The sequence below is a fragment of the Trichosurus vulpecula genome, chromosome 3, assembly GCF_011100635.1.
Source record: "Trichosurus vulpecula isolate mTriVul1 chromosome 3, mTriVul1.pri, whole genome shotgun sequence".
In the NCBI taxonomy this organism is placed as follows: Eukaryota; Metazoa; Chordata; class Mammalia; order Diprotodontia; family Phalangeridae; genus Trichosurus; species Trichosurus vulpecula.
In genome coordinates, this window is record NC_050575.1 from 19325737 (window position 1) to 19347946 (window position 22210).

Here is a 22210-nt window from a genome sequence, read left to right on the forward strand (position 1 = left end):
GTGCTGTATTTTTATGCTTGTAGAGCTCTAAAAATAACCATGTTGCTTTTATTCTGTAGCTAAACTTTCAGGCCATTGGGAAGCCAGGTCACTATCTTCTTTAATTGAAGATGGAGAAGTAAATTTGACTTCATTATTAAAACTTGAAAATTAAATGATAGCATCCCCTTGCCAGTGAAATACTGTGAAAACTCATTTTTATTGAGCAGATATAGTCGAGGAATCCTGAGCAGGCAGCCATTCATGTGATTTTTAGCGGCTTGTGTTCATTTTTTCTAAATACTAATTATTTTTTGTTTATCTATTTAAACCATTATAAATGTTTATTAACATTTCAAATATTTTAAGACTTAAACTTTGAAATATAGAACATATGCTTTAAATTCTTTTAAGAGTTAAGATGATCCTAGTTAGGCCATTATTATACCTAAGAGTCAGACTATTAGAACTTAAAAAGCTTTGGTAAGTCATGTCAGAATAAAACATTAAGGCTTAGCATATTAAACTTTGTCACAGTATATTTTCTCCTTTTCTTTGAGAGTTAAAGGTAAAATGCTAGATTTTTCTTTTACATTTGTTATATTTGCTGTTTGCTATAGGGAAGCATATTTTATGTTGTAAAGGTTACTTTCCGATGCTGCTTTGTGGATAAGGTCTTTTCTTTTGAAATCATTTTTTCTTTATTACTTTTTTCCTCTGCATGTTTAATTGAACCATGGAACAGCAGGCTTTGTTTAAAGCAGACCTAGATGTCATGCAACATAAAGAATGATGTGTATGGCCATTACTATAGCTCATATTACTTGTACTTTGGGAAAATTCAGATGTCAGGATTCATTATATTCAGCTGGAAGGCTTTCACATTGCATTGTACATGGTACTATGAAAAATGAAAGGAGTTGGGTTTGTAATGACAGAAACGTCCTACCAAATTTTCTGATAAAATTTAAACGATTCTTGCCACCTCTTTCTTTAAATTATCTTGTTGCTGCTATTTTTTCTGAAAGCGTGTGACTTCTATCAGAAGTATAATAGAGTAGAATATTCCTTAAGCGAGTGGATTGCAGGGACATATATATGTGGATGTGCATCTCTGCATATGTATAGAGACACAGATGTGTGCACCCACGTGTATATGCACACATTTAAACAACATGTGTATGTGCACATGACACAGGTTAGGCACATGTGCATGTACACACATGCGTGTTTATATACATTTATACATAAGTGTGTTTATATATGTGTGTGAGTCCAGACTCTTTAGCCTTAAGGCTCTTTTCAAGTTGCAACATTATTGGTTGGGATGGAAGTACCAAAGAATAAAATAAATTGGATAATGAACACGGTAAAAGAATTGAAGGAAGTCTGTAATTCAATAAAAGAAAATAGATGTATGTGTGTACGTATATGTATGTGTGTGTGTGTGTGTATGTATATATATATATATATATATATATATATATATATATATATCTTTAAGAAGAGATGAAAGAGCAGTTAGGAAATATAAGCCAATACTTTACCTGAGAACGAAAAACATTAGTGGGAATAGTGAAGAGCAAAAGAGAGTGAAGAGCATTAAATAGATAAAAATAAAATTAAAGAACAATCTTAGGATGTAATAGGTCTTAAAAGCAACTAACAAATATTCATGAGATGTCCAGCATCTGTTTGTTTCCAGAAGGAAGCGCAGACCTTATTGTAATTGGACTTCTAGATTAAAATACTGGAAAAGAGGAAAAGTTAAATATTGTGTTTTGAGTAACTAATTTTAGAGAACTTCCAGAGTGGTCAGGAATGGACAATAATACAAAAGTAGAAACTGTATAATCTATCTTGGAGAATTTCAAACTATAACCTTCCAAGGCAAATGATTATTAAATTTCAGAATTTGAGAGATCTAGGGAAAAAAACCCTAAGAATTGAGAAGGTGGGAGGATGGTGGTTACCTTCAGTAGAAATAAGGGAGCCTTGGAAGTAAGAGCAAGTGTGATTTGGGAGGAGAGTGGGCAGGAAAGAAAAGATAATCAGCTTTATTTTGGACATATTGAGTTTCTGATGCCGATAGGATATGTAGGTGGGTATTTACCAGGTAGTTTATGAGGCAGTATTAAAGTTTGGGAGAAATTAGACTTCTATGGGACTTGGGCACCCTCAGTGTAGAGAGAAGTGATTAATGAGACCAATAAGGAGTTGAATGTAGAGGAGGAAACTAAGAAGAGGACTTTCTTCTTTGTCATGGGGATGATGTCCATGTTTGTAGGGTAGGAAATGCTGATCTAACCAAAGAACAGAGAAGGAACGGTGAGACTAGTAGGAGGAAGAACAGGACAGAGCAAGGTCACAGAAACAAAGGGAGGAGAGAATATTTTCTCGCCTCTGCCTCTTAGAATCCCTTGCTTCTTTCAAGGCTAAGTTAACCTTTCCTGAGCTCTCCTCCCCATTCTCCTGAAGCATTCATGCCCTCTCCCCCTCCTGAAATTAATTTGTCTGTGCTTTTGTATTTACTTGTGTTTTCGTGTTTTATCTGCGTAGTACAGTGTAAGGTGTTGGAGAGCAAGGACCATTGGATTGTATCCTGTCACTGTGCCATGTATGTAGTTAGCACTTAGTAAATGTTTACTGCATCGAATGTTCAGGAGAAGGGAATGGTCAGTAGTGTACAAAGTTTTGGAGAAGTTGAGCAGCGTGAAGACTGAGAAAAGTTCAAAGGATTTAGAGTTTAGATCAGGAGTCTGCCCTGTTACGTTTTTAAATACAATAAAATTAATAAAAGATTCTCACGGGATGTACAAAACAGGCACAGTTGGGCCTGTAGTTTGCTGACTTCTGGTTTAGATTATCAGTAATCTTTGAGATTCAGGTGTCACTCAAGTGATAGGGTCAGAAGCCAGGTAGCAAAGGGCTTGAGACAGCGAATGAGTATGACGTTTTTAAGAGTTGGGCAGGGAAAGGGAAGAGTCACACAGGCTGCTAGCTTGAGAGGGTGATAAATGAAGGTTTGAGAATGTGTGACACCTATGCAATGGAAGAGAAATGAGGAGATACAGAGACTGAAGACGACGGAGGGGATGGGCTGAGGGTTCTAGGAATGAGGTAAGCCTTGGTAAAGAGAAATTAATAAATACATTAAACTGAGAGACAGCATGGTGGACAGAACTAGTCTGGTAAGCAAGAAGACTTAAGTCTTCAAGTCCTACCTGTGTCTTGCACAGACTGGTTATGTGATCCTGGGCGAGCTACTTAACCCCTTAGTGCTTTGGGCAACTTTTAAAAACTATGACTTGTCTATTTATTTAAGAAAACAAACGAATGAACAAATAAAACCTCTATGTACTGCAAAGAAAATGAGAAGGCACTTAAATGCTTATTGACTGACCGATTGACTAGTAGACCTACATCAGTAGAAGGAGTGTCTTTAGTTGGGGGCTTCCTGTAGTTTGTCCTGTGGCCTCTTTTCTTTTTGCTCTGTATTACCTCAAGTCTGTTGTCTCTTAGCAGCTCCATGGGTTCATTTATCATCTCTATGCACATGATTCTCATATCTGTAATTCCTAGCCCTAGTCTCTCTCCTGAGCCACAGTCCTGTATCACCAGTTCTCTTTTTTAACATCTCAAGCTGGTTGCCTTGTAGGCATCTCAAAATAACAGTATCCAGAACTCATGATCTTTCTCCCCAAATTCCTTCTGCTCTTCTTAACTTTCCTGTTACTATTGGGGGCTCCCCCCTCCTCCCTGCTAGTCAAGCTTGCAGTCTTGGTGTCATTGTCAACTCTTCACTTTCACTCAATCCCACCTATCTTATCAGTTGGCAGATCTTGTAGTTTCTGTCTTCGGTGAATAGAGCTGTGGGCATGGAATCAGGAATGCCAGAGTTCAAACCTGGTCTCTGCCCCTTACTAGCTGTGTGACCCTGGGCAAGCACTTGTGTTTGCCTCAGTTTCCTCAACTTTAAAACGGGGATAATAACAGCACTTACTTTGAAGGGTTGTTGTGGAAATCAGATAAAGTAAAGTGTTTAGTGCAGTGCCTGGCTCATAGCAGGTGCTCTGTAAATGCTCATCGTCTTGGCTTCTCTCTTCTTGTATAGCCAACAGGCCAGTTTGTTGCCTGGAATATTGCTGCCAGAGCCTTCTAATCTTCTGATTCATTTTCTGCCTCACCTCTCCCCAGTCCAGTTGATCCTCCACTCGGCCATCCAAGTAGAATGCACATCTGACCATGTCAAACCCTCCCCTCCTCGCCCTCCAGTTGGTAAAGTCTAGTCGCTTCCTGTTACCTCTGGCTTCTGAAGCCCTTGACACCCTGGCCCCTTCCTACCTTTCCAGTCCTCTTAGACTTGTTTCTCTCTCCCCCATGTTCTCTCTGATTCAGCTCTATTGCCTGCTTGCTGTTCCTCGCACATGAGACTCCACCTCCTCTCCCTTGTCTTGGCTCTGTCTGTCCCTTGTGCCTGCATGCCTGGGATAGTCTGGCACCTCATTTCTGCCTTTTAGCTTCCTTAGGGTCACTTGATGAAATGTTCAAATTTGTGAATCAACAGATATAAATCCACTTAAGTGGATCTTCGGTCTCACTGATGTGGGTATTCACTCAGTAAGGTTCAAAAACTCATCCGTATCATTTTGTCTTTGGCAGTTTGTGCCCCATGTCCTTCTTTAAATCCTGGATTGGCAGTTCGTCTGATAGCCTGGGGGATTTTTCTGCAGATTGCTTGATGTTGCAGAGGTGCCAGTAGAGCACATACAGTTGCCTGTCCCAAGATAACTTCGTGATCGGCTCACCTACTTTTTTGGTTATACGTCTCTGGTGATACCTTTGCACTATTAATCCACAATTATTATTTTTGGAGGGGGGAAGGCAGGGCGATTGCGGTTAAGTGACTGGCCCAGGGTCACACAGCTAGTAAGCATGTCACGTGTCTGAGGCCGGATTTGAACTCAGGTCCTCCTGACTCTAGGGCCAGTGCTCTACTCACTGTGCCACCTAGCTGCTCCTCTGCATTTATTTTTTGGTAACCTAGTATATGATAATGTCTACTACATGTCTGTCCGTCTGTCCGCTCTCTGGGCGACTTGCAACTTTAATTCTTTGGAGACCCTTATTATTTATATTGTTTATTATATTCCTCCTAGTCATGCAGCATTAGTGGAAGAGTATTAATTGAATTATTTGAAGTATTAGTTGAAAAGATAGGCTTTTGTTTTAGGAAGATGCTTAGGGTTATTCAAACCACTGCACGTTTTCTGAGAGGCAGTCTAATCTGGCCTGATCTCTTAATATTTTCCGAGAAAGACAGCCTTGTCTTTCAGCAGTAACCATTCAAGGTACGTAGGCAGTTCATCCGACTATATTTCATAATCATGACAATAGACACTTTTTTGTCTACTTGGTCTACGTTGATAGGCCAAACTGTTGAGTCGTTAGGAATGTCATTTAGGAGGCTCTGCCCATTCTTGGGGTTATAAGCTTTCAGTACCAGAGAACAGAGCATCTGGAGAACCTCACCGTATTTAGGGATTACCTCTTTGAACAATCCATGAGATGGCAAGAGATCTAAACAATTACAAATCTTATTTCTGAAGAAAGGTAATTGAGAATATTTTAAACTGTTCATGCCTTTGCTTCTTTACTTAATTGCTATGGTCTTTTATGCAAACATTCAATACTTATATCAGAGGCATCCTTGATGAAGGGAACAGGCAGGCTTTTGTACACAACATTATACAGCAGGGCACATCTTTATATAACACTCCTGTGTTCCACTGATCCACCACTCTGTTTCTTAGCCAGTAGCAGATTGTTTTGATAATTACTGCTTTATAATACAGTTTGAGATCTAGTACGACTAGACTTTGCTTTATTCTTGAATCCCTTGCCCCTTGTTCTCTTTACCCTCATACCTTTCCAAGTCCCAATCCTAGAATACTTTCATGAATCCTTCCCATTTGGGAGAAAAACTCTGTATGTGTGGTTAATGTGGGAAAGGATTCAGCTAGCACTTCACACTTCTGTAGACACAAGAGAATACTCCCATCATCAGAATTTTCTACTGCTTACTGCCCAATACTCATGTGATGAATGGAGCCACGTAAGTGGGTTCACTACAGATTTCTCTTATGTAATATCACTGTTGTATGACCATCTATTCTTCCCTGAATGACTCTGTTATTGCCATAGAGTCTATTCTAAACCTTCTCTTCTCTCAAATCACTTCACTGCCCACTTATTCCTCCCTCTTAGTGAAGTCAGTTGCCTCATAGTTTACTGAAAATTGAATTGTGACCATCCATCTTGAATTTCCCCCTCCAGATTCTACACTGATTCCCTCAGCACCATCTTCCACTTACTCCTCTTTTGTTTAAATTTTGGACGAAGAGGCCTTTCTCTTGGCAAACTAATCCCTGTACCTTTGATACTGTCCTTATCCTTTCTCCTGTGTTCTGCCCTGATCTACTTGAAAATAAAACCAAAAAATCCTTCGTTTGATGTTACCATCCTTTCAGGATAATCGTCCACTTCCACTTTTGTTAACATTATTTTTCTGGACCATTTCTGGCCTTGTATTTGGCCCTTCTTTTTCCACTCTCTCCCACTCTCCATCTCCCCTTTCGCATAGCTACACAATTGATATTCCTGAAGCACATGTAACTATCCTGCTCAGGAAGCCCCAATGGCTGCGTCATACCTCTTGAATTAAAATACAAACTTCTCTCTTTGGCATTTAAAATCTTTCACATTCTGAATCCAGTTTCTTTCTAAAATTGCTGCAGATTATTCTCTTCCACATGTTATATGTTACAGTCCATCTGACTTATTTTCTGTTTCATTTATCTTCCATGTCCTGTCTCCCGTGTCTGAAATTCACTTCCTCTTTACTTCTAGTTTACGTCTTATGAATATCTAGCTTCCTTTAAAGCCTACCTCTAGTCCTGTCTCCTAGAGGAAGCTTATCCTGATTCCCTTCTCTACCCCAACTGCTAATGTTGCATCCTACCTCCATGCCCAGAAATTACTTTTTATCTAGTCTATGTTCATTTTGTGTTTATTTCCTTAAAAGTAACTTTAAAATAATATTTTTTTCAATCAGCAAAAGTTTCCCTTCTGGTGCTCCCATCCACAATTGAAAGAGAAAAACAAAACTCCTGTTACAAACATATATAGCAAAGCAGAACATTTTCTCACTGGCTGTGTAAAAAAACTAGGTCATCCTCTTTACTCTGAGTCGGCTCTCAGGAGTGTGGGTAGCGTGTCTCATCATCAGTTCTCTGGACTGTGGTTGATCATTATGTTGATCAGATTTTCCAAGTCTTTCAAGTTGTTTTTCTCAGTAATATTGTCATTGTATAGATTGTCCTCCCTTCTCATTTCACTTAGCATCAGTTCATACAAGTCTTCCCAGATTTCTCTGAAACTATCCCCATCAACATTTTGTGTACTCTCATGGTATTTCATGACATTTACATAAATGTCACAGTGGGAATTTAACAAAAGGATAAATGGAGGCAGATCTCTGAGCAGGGTAACATTTATTAAGGGGGGAATGCTACCTGTCAATTACAGGGGTCAATGGCTTGCTTCCATTTATGCCACAGACTGGAAGCAAGAGGATAGTTCCCCTTATATAGGTTTTAGGGCGTATAGAATAAAGAACAGAACAGGATAGATGATATCATGGAATTAAGGGCAGCATGATTGCTTACAGAGCTGAGGTGCAGGAAACAATATGATTGGTTGGAAGTTTGGTAATGGGGGTAACAGTGACCCCTTTGTTCTCTCATGAGACTAAGAAGTGCTTGTATGAGTCCAGGTGCAAGATAGCGGCCCAGACTTTTGGACCGCAAACCATACATCTTTGAAGGATAGCTTGGTGTGGAGTAAAGAAACCAGGCATTATTCCCTTTCCTTCACATATAGTCTCCTTGAGGCAAGAAGATCTGAATTTTTAAACTTAACCCATTACAGGCCAGCTAAACTCTGCACTAATAGGTTCAGAGACAAAGAACCATGACTTAAGCATTTACAGGAAAAAATCAATTAATTGAAATAGGATCAATAAGAAAATGTTACAGGATCAAAGTCACTCTTAATCTTCTCAATACTATCATTTATTCATCCATTCCCCAATCGATGGGCACTCCCTTAGTTTCCAATTCTTTGTTACTAAAAAAGAGCTATAATGTTTTTGCATATAAATTATTTAGAGTTAGACATTTAGATGCTTAGAATTAATCCCTTCTTTCCCCTTCTTCCCTCTCCCCTTTCCTCCTCTTTTGTTCACCTTCTTTCATATTTCCTTCTCATTAGTATTGTTTTGGTTGTATCTCAAAAGATTTGGTATGTTGTCTCCCTTTTGTCATTTTCTTTGATGAAATTTTCTATTGCGTCTATGATTTATTCTTTAAGTCACCAATCCCTAATTGACTCTAATTTTCATCTTTTCTTTAAGGGTCATTTATTGAATAGAATTTTTGTTGTATTATGGTTAGTAAATGATACGTTTACTATATCTGCTTTTCTACATTTGTTTGTAAGGTTTTTAAATGCCCTAATACATGTTTTAAGTTTTGTAAAGGTGCTTTGCACAGTTCAGAAATATGTATGATTATTTATATTCCCATTCATTAATTTCCAGAAAGCCATCACATCCAAATTTTCAAATATTCTTGTCAGGTCCTTTTTTGTTAATCTTTTTGTTAGACTTGTCCAAGTCTGAATGGAGTACATTGAAGTGGTCAACTATTATAGTTTTATTGTTGCATTTTTCTTCTGACTAGATTATCCTTTAAGTATTTAGGTGCTGTGTCATCTGATGATTATATATTAAGAACTGATATTCATTGTTAATAGTGCCTTTAAGCAAAATGTATTTTCCTTTTTATCTCTTTTAGTCATATCTGTTTTAAGGTCCAGTTTTCTGAGATCATGTTTGCTGTTCATTCGGCTTTGAGTACGTCTGAAGCATAATAAATATTATTCCAACCTTTTTTTTTAAAACTCAAAACATTTTGTTGCATTCTTCATTCTAATCCATTTTTCCTATCCTCTCCTCGTTTTATATGATCACTTCCTGTTCATTATCACAGTTACGATTATTAATTATGTACAGCTAAATTGTGATTAATGTGAGCTCAAATAATAAATCTGATGTAGTGTAAATTTTAGAATGATGCCAGATTGCATTTATTGGGAGCCAAAATTTTATTAAGATGATGTATGTGAGCTATTTGAGGATTTTAACACATTGCTACATCATTGGTGGGTACTTGCCTAACATTGTATGCTGATGTGGTATGCTGCTATGTACCATGTTACCAACAGTTTGGATAATTTGAAAAACAAATGTCCATTACAAAATGTACAAAAGGAAAAATACTTCAGATGGAAATACTGTGAGCACAAAAAAGGAGGATGCTTGTTGTTATGTTAAAGCAGTTTGAGCTCATTGAACAGCATGACTTGTGCTGATAGTAACTCTAAATCAGGACGTGTTAGAATGCCTGAATATACATTGTGGAATATTAAAGAATATGAAGGCAAAATAAAAGAAAAAGGCAAAGTTACATTAGATTTCTATAATTTGTAAACAGCTATAAGGAGTAAAAAGTGTTACAGTGGTGGAAGTAGAGCAGTTTGTAGATGTGTGGATTAAAGATTGCAGTAAAAAGTACATTCCTCAAATGCATCAAATGAAGTATTTGTAAAACACTTACCTGGCACACAGTAGGTGCTTAATAAATGCTTATTCCCTCCTTTCCTTCTTGTACCAGACAGAAGCTTCAGGTTTATTTAAAACGGTGAAAGGGATAGATGGCCCAGCCGTAGAAGCGACTCCATGGGAGCCCCCTCCAGCATGTGGACTGCCCTGTGGCTGCCATGAAATATGGATCCATGAGGATCTGCAGTTAAAGGCCATTACCTGGAGACTAGAGGAATTTTTCAGCAAAGATAAAAGTTTTCAAATTTCAAATAAGAAGGAAGCAAAATTTGCTTAGATACTTGGACATATTTCTGCTTTCTCAATACCAGAATTAGCATATGTAGGAGGAAATATTTTACCTTATCCTAGATATGATAGAAGTTCTTCCAAGACTTCAGGTCCCTGTAATTATTAGTTGAAAAATTATTAGGAAAATTATTAGTTGAAAAAGCTATCAAAGAGCATCATGAATTCATCCCTTTAAATAGTATACTGTCAAATGCTTTTTCCTGGAGAGTAGAAATGCTTCATATTGATATTAAATACTATATTGAACAAAAGAAAGAAAGAATTGTTTGTGAGCAAGAAACCAAACACATCAATAAGAGAGGTGGGGATCTGACTTGGTAGTTTGAAAACAAAGAGGTGGCCGAAAAAGCCATTTGTAAAGGTAGAAGATAAAAGTCATTATTACACACCATTTTTTTTACCTTAGCTGTCCACTATATTTCTTAAAAACTATTCCATTCCTGAACTCTGCAGCCAGTTTTATATATGGATAAGATATGTAGTGTGCAGGAGCAAACATAGACTAAAACAAAGAAACAGAACAGATTACGAAAAAGGTGGTGGGCTTCCAGTTTAACTTCACCTAAAAGAGAAAAAAGAAATTTCACTATGAATGTTACTTGCAGAAGTAGAAACATCTTCAAGCGCATCTTCTAAGTGAACAACACAGAAACTTTGCATAGTGTATTCAATATCAGGTTATTGATATCATATCCATTTTTAGTTTCTGACTTTGTGGAGTTAAAAAGCAATAATATATCCAGAAGAGTAAAATATACTATTGGATCTTTTGTCCCTGTTATTGGAAATACTTTTAAAGGAATGAATCTACAAAAAAGCTGGAATTGTATTATGTTTCCTAGAGTTGCCTTTGGGGAAGTACAGGTGGTAAAATAAACAGGATTTTCAACATCAAGAATTTGCTTTATCTCAGAGTCCACATTTTTTTTTGCTTCTAGACTGTCCTTATGACTCAGCAAGTTAACTCAGAACATTTTGACTGTAGAAAATCATCCATTCTAAATCCAGTGGAGAAAGACAAGTAGCTGGATTTAGTGCAAACTACTTCACACTAATTGTGGTGCTGGAGAAGACTTCCCAAACCTCTTTATTTCTACAGGAGAGGAAAACAGTATTTGTAGTTTAGCAATACTGTCTTTAATGGAATTGTTTCAGACCAGTGGAAAAATTCTAAGATTTTGGGTTTTATAAGCTATTCTGAAAACAGTGGTTCATGTAATATGTTAGAGGTTGGGGAAGAAGAAAATAGAAATTGTTTTTCTTTTCTTTAACCTCCATATTTACTGGGTTTTAATGGAATTTTAATTTATATTTTTAAAAATGGTGAGCATTTTATTCTTAAATATTTTTACACATGGAAAAAGTCTTGTTTAAATATTTATGTGCCAAGGGTACATTTGATAACCAAATGTAAATATTAAGTATAAAGATGATAATGTGTATTTTCTAAAGATTTGAGTATTCTATTTATAGAAATAAGTATAACCAAAGCTATAAAAAAGGCAGTGAAGGAAAATGCAAATGAAATAGATAATGAAGAAATTGTTACCCCAAGTATTAGTTAATTTAATTTCTTTAAAAGTTGAAGTCAGTTGCAGAATTTTAAAATTACTGGAGAGGCAGCCTATACAGATAAGTCCATGGCAGCTAAATATCCTGACATTTTGAAGAAAATAGTAGAAGAAAGTGGATACACTGGTCACTAGATTTTTAATGTGGCTGCATTAGGCTTGTCCTGGAAAAGGATGCCTTTCAGAGCTTTATGAAAAGAAAAAAGCTCAGTCTGAAATTAAATTTTTTTAAAAATTTATTTGTTTTTAGTTTTCAACATTTGCTCTTAGGAGATTTTGAGTTCCAAATATCCTCCCCCCTCCACTCCCCCTTCCCCAAGATGGCATGTAATCTGATGATCATATTATGATTTATGATCATATTAAACATATTTCCACATTAGTCATGTTGTGGAAGAAGAATCAGAACAGAGAGGGTGGAGCCAAAATGGTGGAGTAAAGTCAGGGACTCATGTGAGCTCTCCCCCAAACCCCTCCAAATACCTTTTAAAAATGACTGAACAGGGGCAGCTAGGTGGTGCAGTGAGTAGAGCACCAGCCCTGGAGTCAGGAGGACCTGAATTCAGGTCTGGCCTCAGGTACTTGACACATTTCCTAGCTGTGTGACCTTGGGCAAGTCACTTAACCCCAATTGCCCTGCCTTCCCCCCTCCCCTGCAAAAAAAAAAATGACTGAACAAACTCTAGAGCAGCACAACCCACAAAAAGAGTGAAACGTTTGCAACTCAAGACAACCTGGAAGGTCAACAGGAAAGGTCTCTTGCACCAGGCTGAGAGAGGAACACAGTCCAGCGCAGGCTGTGCCAGTGTAGACACGGCCCCATTGAAACTGAAACAGGCTTCAGGGGACTGAATCACTGGCGGCAGTGGTGGTTTGCAGACTTCTCAGTCCACAGACACCAAAGACAATTTAGAAGGTCAGAAGGAGGGCTCTGTCGGATTTGGGTGAGAGAGGAGTGCAGTCTAGCACAGCCCCTGCCCCAACAAACCAGGGGCAGGCCTTGGGAGTGACTGAATTGGCACTGGAAGCTTCTGGAGCTCTCAGCCCACACACAGTAAGGAGATCGAACAGCTGGTCAGATGGAAATTACAGGGGTCTCTTTGCAAGCACCGAGGCAGGACTCTGTTGCTTTGCCCACACTCAGATCCGGGTCCCAGTCCTGAGTGGCAATCCTGGGGGGAGGAGGAGCACTAGCATAGCAGAGCTTGTGGTAGATGCGGAGAGGGGACCCTCCTCACAGTTCCAGGGCAGAAAAGAGTGCTTGTGGCCCCTCACAGGCCAGGAGAAGAGTAAATACCTATCTCTAAATCATGCCACCTTGGAAGAGCTGAAAACTTACAGCTCCCTAGAAGTATCTCTGAAAACAGCTGCACAAAAGCCCTGAAGCTTGAAACAGTATACCCTCCACACTGGAAGCAGAGCCCTACCTTAACAAAGAATTAAAAAGTTAAGTAATAGGTTGGGAAAATGAGCAAACAATGGGAAAAAACTGATTATAGAAACTTAATTTGGTGACAAGGAAGATCAAAAACACAAGAAAAATATGAATTGTTCTCAGGCCATGGAAGAGCTCAAAAAGGATTTTGAAAATCAAGTAAGAGAAGTAGAGGAAAAATTGAGAAGAGAGATGCAAGGAAATAATGAAAAACAAGTCAACATCTTGGTAAAGGAGGCCGAAAGAATTACTGAAGAAAATAATGCCTTAAAAAATAAACTAGACCAAATGACAAAAGAGATCCAAAAAACTGGTGAGGAGAAGAATGCCTTAAAAAGCAGAATTGGCTAAATGGAAGAGGTCCAAAAGCTCAGTGAAGAAAATACTTCCTTAAAAATTAGAATGGAGCACATGGAAGCTAAATGCTTTATGAGAAATCAAGAAATCACAAAAGAATGAGAAAAATAGAAGACAATGTGAAATATTTCATTGGAAAAACAACTGACCTGGAAAATAGATCTAGGAGAAATAATTTTAAAATTATTGAACTACCTGAAATTCATGATCGAAAAAAAGAGCCTAGACATCATCTTTCAAGGAATTATCATGGAAAATTGCCCTGATATTCTAGAAACAGAGAGTAAAATAGAAATTGAAAGAATCTGCCTCCTGAAAGAGATCCAAAATGAAAACTCCTAGGAACATTATGGCCAAATTCCAGAGTTCTCAGGTCAAGGAGAAAATATTGCAAACCTGGAAAGAAACAATTCAAGTATTGTGGAGCTATAATTAGGGTAACACAAGATTTAGCAGCTTCTATATTAAAGGATCAGAGGGCTTGGAATATGATATTCCGGAGGGCAAAGGAGTTAGGATTACAACCAAAAATCACCTACCCGGCAAAACTGAGTATAATCCATGAAGGGAAAACTGGACATTCAGTGAGCTAGAGGAATTTCATGCATTCTTGGGAAAAGACCAGAGCTAAGTAGAAAATTTGACTTTCAAATATAAGACTCAAGAGAAGCATGAAAAGGTAAACAGATCATAAGGGATTTATTAAAGTTAAACTCTTTACATTCCTACATGGAAAGATGTTAACTTATACGACTTTTCTCATTACTAGGGTAGTTACAAGAAGTGTATATCGACAGAGGGCATAGATGTGAGTTGAATATGAAGGGATGATATCTAAAAAATAAAATTAATGGGTGGGAGAGGGGAATGTACTGGGAGAAAGAGAAAGGGAGAGGTAGAGTGGGGGTAAATTATCTCATATAAAAAAGGCAAGAAAAAATTTTTACAGTAGAAGAGGGGAGGTGAGAGGGAGTGAATGAACCTTGCTCTCATCAGAATTGGCTCAAAGAGAGAATAATATACAAAATCAATTTGGTCTAGAGATCTATCTTACCCTACAGGAAAGTACTGGCAAAGGGGATAAGAGAAAGGAGGATGGGGGTGGGGAGGGGAGAGAATGACAGTTTGGAGGAAGAGGTAGTCAGAAGCAAAACACTTTTGAGGGGGGACAGGGTAAAAGGAGAGAGAGAATAGAATAAGTGGGGGGATAAGATGGAGGGAAATAGTCTTTCACAACATGACTATTATGGAAGTGTTTTGTATCCCCACAGTTTCCAGTCTTTTGCCATCACAAAAAGAGCTGCTATAAATATTTTTGTACCTGTGGGTCCTTTTAAATTTAAATTGTTTAAAGATTACCTAACAATTTTATTGGGAGTTAATGAAGAAGGGAATTTAAAATTACAACCAGCACTTGTTTATTTGTCTTGAAATTCTTTTGCTCAGAGAGGCTACGACATTAACAGCTTCTAATTCGTTAGCAGTTATGTAAGAAAGCATCAGTAACTAAAACTGTTTTTGAGGAATAGTTTGTAGTTATTTTAGCCCAGCTGTTATAAAATATTGCAAGGAAAACTATCATTTTTTGAGATACGTCCTTTTTGTTTTTTTAAATTCTGAACTTAAGAAATAAAACAAACATTTCCATGACAAAGTAAAATAGAAAAAAAGGATTGTATATGAAACTGCAAATCTATTATGTACAATTTGTTTTACCTTTTAGAGATATAATAAAGTTATCATGTAACTTTTTTCCCTCTCACCCTCCCCTCATCCCTACCCTAAAGAAGGCTACCATTAGACACAAATATGTATGTATGTATATATTTGTATATATACACACATACATACATATATATGTTATTCCATGCTGTACACCTGTTTATCAGTTCTTTCTCTGGGTGCAAATAGCATCTTCCTTCATAAGTCTAGGTCTGTTGTAGTTAATTTGGGAATTTATAATAATCAAAATTACTTGCTCAAAGTTGTTCTTATAACAGCATTGCTGTTATTGTATACAATTTTCTTTTGGTTCTGCTTGTTTTGCTCTTTATTACTTCCTGCAAGTCTTTCCGTGGTTTTTAAAGTCACCAAGCTCATCACTTCTTAGAGCACAATAGTATTCCATCACAGTCATGTACCACAGCTTGTTTAGCCATTTCCCAGTTGACAGACATTGCTGCTATTTCTAATTCTTTGCCAACACAAAGAAAACTAACAATATCATTTTAAAAGCATTAATATTTTGGATAATTTTCCAGGTTGTCCAGTGATACTTGGATCATTGTGTAAGAATGTTAGCATGCAAATTTGCTGAGATGTGGATGAAGCTCTCTGCACCACTCAGCATATGCATGAAGATTAAAGAAAGAGAAGAAAGTTCAGTTGAAGCTGCTAAAATATTTTATATGACAGTGATGCTTTTGTCACATTGTATGCTTAGCCTTAGCCGTAGGTATAATGTTTAGTAAATGTTTTTAATTTAACATTTTTTTCCATTTATAACTATTAACTTTGCAATAAAGTTGAATCGGAAAGAAATTTTTCTTGCCCTGTGATGATATTTATAAACAGAGAAAAACTTATTTGTAAACATTTTCATTCGGGTGGGACCATTTACTATATTTTATATACTCATATAGTTATAATTCAAATAATGTGACCACTTGATAGGATTTGTTATTCTCACTGGAGCCCACCATCCTACCCTTATAGAGTTTGTCCTCTACTTCACAGCCTCCCTCTTTACAAAAGAAAAAGGTAGTGAGATAGAGTGTGTCTTGGCTCCACCTTCCCCCTGCCCCAAGTATTTTTTCTGTAATGAATAAGTGCTAGATTTGTTTTTGTTTTAGTATGTCTTATAGAAGGTGAATGGTAGATTCTGTTTCTATTTTGCTTTCTGGTTCTAAGAGATTTTCGTTACCATGAAAAGCTGCTGTAAATATTTTTCCTCTTAAAAGAAAGAAAAAAACTCTTAGGTATAATTTTAGTAGTGGTATTTCTGGGTCACAGAGTGTGCACAGTTTAATAGCTTTTTGGGCATAGTTCCAAATTGCTTTCCAGAATGGCTGGACCAGTTCACAGTTCAACCAGGATTATTATTATTATTATTTAACCACATCCCTTCCAGCATTTTCCATTTTTGTCAGCTTTGCCAAGTCGATGGTCTGAGAGTGAGACCTCAGAGTTGTATTAATTTACGTTTCTCAAATTATTAGTGGTTTAAAGCATTTTTCACATGGCTATTGATAATTTGAATTTTTTCCTCTGAAAACTGCCTATTCATATTCCTTGACCATTTATCTGTTGGGGAATAGCTCTTATTCTTAAAAATTTGACTCAATTCCCTATATGTCTTACAAATATGCCCTTTATCAGAGAAACTTGCTCTTAAGATCTTTTGTTCCCCATTTCCTGCTTTTCTCAATTTTAGCTGCATTGATTTTGGTTGTGCAAAACCTTTTTCATTTTTATATAATCAAAACTGACCATTTTACCTCCTCTCCATCTCTTATTTGATCATGTACTCTTCTCCATAGTCGGACTGATAATTTCCTCCCTGCTACTCTGATTTGTTTATTATGTCACTCTTTATGTCTAAATCACGTACCCAGTTGGAGCTTTTCTTGCTAATACCTTGCAAGATTTTGGTCTATACCTAGGATTAGTCAGTCTGCTTTCCACTTTAACTAGAAGTTTTTGTTTAATAATGAGTTTTTAGCTCATTCGTTGGGCTCTTTGGGTTCATCAAATATTAGGCTATTGTGCTCATTTGCTTCATATTGCATACCTAATCCTCCATTGATCAACCGATCCATTTCTTAACCAGTATCAAATTGTTTTGATGATTACAGTATTGTAGTAGAGTATGAGATCTGGTGTTTGTCCTGCTGTACCTTGCTTGCCCTCTTCCCACTTTTTTCAGCAATTCTCTTGATATTATTCACTTTTTGTTCCTCTTGATGAATTTTGTTGCCAGTTTTTATAGCTGTATCTATTTTTTTCTAGCCCTTTGGTAGTTTGATTGGTATGATACTGAGTAAGTAGGTGAGTTCCCAAGTATTTTATATTATTTTTAGTTATTTTAGATGGGATTTCTTTTTCCACCTCTTCCTGATAGATTTTAATGATGATACGCAGAAATGGTGTTGATTTGTATGAGTTTATTTAATATCCTTCCCAATTTACTGAAGTGTGGTTAATGGTTTCAGTTAGGTTTTTAGTTGACTTTCTAGGGTTCTATAAGTAAATCATCATATCCTCTGCAAAAATAATAGTTTTTTTTTCTCCTTTTCTATGTTTATGTCCATTGTTTTTAACAGGAACAAATGTTGTATCTTGTTAATAGCTTTAATTTATATAATTTTTGTTGTTTTAGTTGTCAATATGGTTAATTATGTTTATAGATTTCCTAGCATTTAATCAGTTCTGCATTCCTCATATCCAGCCTGGTCATAGTGTATAAACTGTTATGTTACTGTGGTCTCCTTGCTATTATGTTATTTAAAATTTTTGCTTCAATATTCATTACGGGTAATGATCTATGATCTGTCTCCATTTTGACTTTCCTTGGTTTACATATCAAGACCATATATGTAGCATAGAAGAATTTAATAAGACCCCTTATTGGAATTTATTGTTCTCTGTTGCTTCGTGGTATTTTCTCTGGTTGCTTGTAATTTCTGTTTGTATTTTCTCCGAAGTTCAGAGTGCTGACTTTTCCCCTGAACTAAGTGAATGGTGTGTGTGTGTGTGTGTGTGTGTGTGTGTGTGTGTGTGTGTGCGCGTGCATATATGTGTGTGTGTATATGTTTGATTAAAGTAAGATTGTTGACCCTTTTAAAGTTGCTTTCCTTTAGAAAAGCAGATCAAAGAACTTGTGCTAGCAGCCCTCCTGTGTGCTGGTGTTATTAGTCTTATACCCCCACAGCCACTGCAAGCAACATTGTTACACACTCTTGCCCTTTCTCCTGCAGCTCCTTTTATTGCTGAGAGGCTACAGAAGTTCCCCTGCCCTTTTTGTTTTACATTAACTTGATTAGGGTGCACTACGCATATTTTCTCCATCTACTGTCTCCCTTTTTCTCTTCTGTGCACCTTCCCTTTCTGCATTTTAATGACATGAAATTGATTCACCTGTATGGGGCAAGAGAATTGAGACTTACTACATGATATTTCAGTTCTGTTCCTGTTTCTTTAAATTCCACTTTAGTCTTATCCCCTTGGGGTGTTTTTAGAAAGCAATCTCTCTCTTTTAAAAAAATTAATTAATTTTTAGTTTTCAACATTCACTTCCATAAGGTTTTGAGTTCTAAATTTTCTCCCCCTCCTTTCCCTCCCCCTCCCCAAGATGGCATGCAATCAGATATAGGCTCTACTTGTGCATTCATATTAAACATTTTCACATTAGTCATGATGTAAAGAAGAATTACAGCTTATGGGAGGAACAACAAGAAAGAAGAAACAAAACAAAACAACAGAAAAAAAGGAGAGCAAATAGCATGCTTCCATCTGCATTCAAACTCCGAAGTTATTTCTCTGGATGTGGATAGCATTTTCTATCATGAGTCCTTTGGAGTTATCTTAAATTCTTGCATTGCTGAGAAGAGCTAAGTCTATCAAAGTCAGTCATTGCACAATGTGGCTGTTACTGTATACAGTGTTCTCCTGGTTCTGCTCATTTCACTCAGAATCAGTTCATATAAGTTTTTCCAGGTTTTAGAAAGCAGTCTCTTAATGGTCCCTCCTGTTATTCCTTTTTTGTTCTTAACTCCCTAGGTGCCCCCTTTTAATAGTGTCTAAAGATGGAGTAATTTATTTTGTTACTTAATGTTTTCCTTGGTAGTTTTATTTACTTTGAGGTGTTTACAAATCATATGTAATCTACTCAGGTCTAGTGTTTTTGTGGGGAGAGAAGAGTAGGGTAGGACTGCTTATTCAACATCCATCTTTTTCCTTTGCTTATTATGTTTAGGTTTGCAGGCTATGTTATTTTGAATTGCATTTTGAGCTTCTTTTGCTCTTTTGGAATATATTACTGAATTACCTTCTGCAGTTTTAGATTGGGGCAGAATAGTCTTATGTCATTTAAATTAACTTTCTTTTATATTTGAAGACCTTTATCCAGGTCACTTGCAGAATTGTGCTTGTTATTGGAATTATTAAATTCAGCTATTATGTATTTTGGAGTTTGCAGCAATTAGATTTTTTTTCCTGGAGGTGACCTGTGGATTCTTTCTTTTAGTCTTTGGTTTTCTTTTACTTTTTTTTTTGCATTACATTAAGTTTTTTGATATGTCATGTACTATTGGGATGCCTGTGAGCCTTAAGTTATCTTGTGCATCCTAGCTTTGAAATCAACATATTTTGCTTGTATGAAGATCATATGTTCTTTGTGTGTTATGGGTTTTTGCTTCTTTTCCAGATTGTCCTTTATTTCAGTAATAATTTGTATTCCCAATGGATTATTTTTTCTTTCACTTACTTGGAGTGATTTGTCATTATGGACTCAAGTTTTTCTGCTCTGATAATTTCTTCCATGAAGGCTATAAATTCTCTCTCATTTCTCTCTTGAATCATTTGCAAACATCCTGCAGCAGTTCCATGCTCTCTTGGGAGTCTATAGTATTCTATGTTTTAGTGGATAATGTTTCAGTTTCTTTTTGTCTTGCAGTATTTATTTTTGCAATTATTTCGATGTTTTGGTAGCCATATTCTCTTCTGTTTCAGTATTTTCCTGGTTGATTTACCTGCTTGCTCACTAGGTTTTTAGCTGAGTTTTCTTCATCGTGAGATCTTTATTGGTTTTAGTCTTTTTTTCCTTATATTCCCCTACTGTTCACTTTTAGGTCCTCCAAGTGGACCTGAAAACTGTCTTGGTCTCCCACAGTGGGGATCCCTGGGCTTCAGACAGGTCTCTCCTGACTTGTATGGATATGGGACTGTCTCCTTATTGTATTCCAGTCCCTTTAATTTCAAACCCGATAAAGCCTGTCCCCCCACCCCCCACCTCCTTTGGTGCCCTATCCCAGTTCCCCTTTCTTTAGTTCTCTGGCTGGATGCTGCTGATCTGCCTGTATAGATCATCTCTTTTCTCTAAATGGTTGCACAGAATTGAGGTTCGGTTGATTATTGCTACAGAATTGTGGGGTGAGAGCAGAGGCCTTGTTTGCTTGCATAGACTATAACTACAGCAGGGCAGTTATTGAATGGATGCCAGAGCACAAGCCGATTGGTTGAGTTTTCTGTTCCTGCCAGGACTTGGGGACTATTGGGATGGTGGCAGTAGTGATGGTGAGACAGACTGTTAGGGATTACCATTCTCTTCTGTAATTTTCTGCTTCTGACTCATAATTATTTTTTGGTGGGGAGAGTTTTTGAGTTGGAGAGGCTTGGAGAAAAATTTCCAGTCTTCCATCTTGTTGGTTATGTGACACCCCACCATGAGTATTTGTAAGGTAATATTTAAGATCTGTTTTTGTTGTTGCTCATTTTTAGTCATGTCCCCACTTGGGGTGGCTTTTTTAAAATTTGGCAAAAACACTGGAGTCGTTTGCTATTTCCTTCTCCAGCTTGTTTTACAGATGAGAAAACCGAGGCAAATACTGTTAAGTGATTTGCCCAGGGTCACACAGCTGGTAAGTGTCTGAGGTCAAATTTGAACTCAGGAAGATGAGTCTTCCTGACTTCAGACCCTGCTCTCTATCCACTGTGCCACCTAGCTGCTCTCATTAAGATAAGTACTGAGTGTCAAAAATCTGAGTTTGAAATATGCCATGGAATCATTGATTTAGAGCTGAAAGGGAGCTTGTCCAGTTCAAAGTCACATAACAAGCAACACAGTTTGGATTCAAATTGGGATCCTCTGACTTGAAATCTAGTATATTTTATGTTGTAGCATGCTTCCTCCTCTAATTCTATTAATTATATACTGGGGATGAGAAATAACTGCAAAGAACATAGGAGATTTAGCACAGGGCTATTTTATTGGTGCCTTTACCCTGAAGAGCTGAATAGGTGGTTCTTTAGTCACTAGTTTGCTAACCCTCTGCTTTATAATTTGCTCCTGCTAGATAGATTTGGTTGTTTTTGCAGAATGAACTAAACAAATTTCCTGCAGCATCAGATGATTGGGCATTCTCTGGGAGCACAGTGCCTAACTTCCATCCATAAGGTCTCATTGCTCTATAGGGGAGAGATTGGTTATCTAGAGCGTTAATCAGCTGGCTCTCTATTAGTTCTGTTTAAAGTGTTCTCAGGTTGGCAAATTGAGAGCCATCAGACTTGTTTATAAGAGGGCATCTAGTTCTGCCTCTTCATTTATATTTAACCTTGCTTTTTTGTGACAATTCTGGGAGATTGATGAAAATATGTTATAAGATGATAGGATTCAGACTTGAAGGATCCTCATAGGCTATCTTGTCCAAGTTCTTCATTTTACCGATGAGGAAACTGAGGCCTAGAAAGAATTAGTGCATGTAAGTTCCTTAAGGGCAGGAATAGTTTATCTTTGTGTCCTTAGCATCTTTCATAGTGCTTAGTGTATAAGCAGGCACTTAATAATGTTGAATGAATGAAGGGCACATATATGCTAAGTGACAGAGCTAGGATTTTAGTCTAGGCTTTTTGATTCTGCAGTCAGCACTCAAACTGTATTATGCTGTCTTTTCTATAGTCATGTAGTATTTCTTCTTTGTTTAAAAAATTTCCCCCTTTTTATCATGCATTTATTTTTTTTCTCCAATATCTCTGGTCCTACAGAGGGAAAAAGAAAAACAACACCTTCCTTAATAAATAAAAACAGCAAAAGAAATTCTCCTATTGGCATGGCCCAAA

At 37.1% G+C, this 22210-nt stretch overlaps 1 protein-coding gene across 1 annotated transcript in view; it reads left to right on the plus strand.

Annotated features, from left to right (window-relative positions):
• TDRD9 (tudor domain containing 9) overlaps positions 1–22210 on the plus strand; it is a 224348-nt gene that overhangs the window by 11105 nt on the left and 191033 nt on the right. The window lies entirely within an intron of this gene.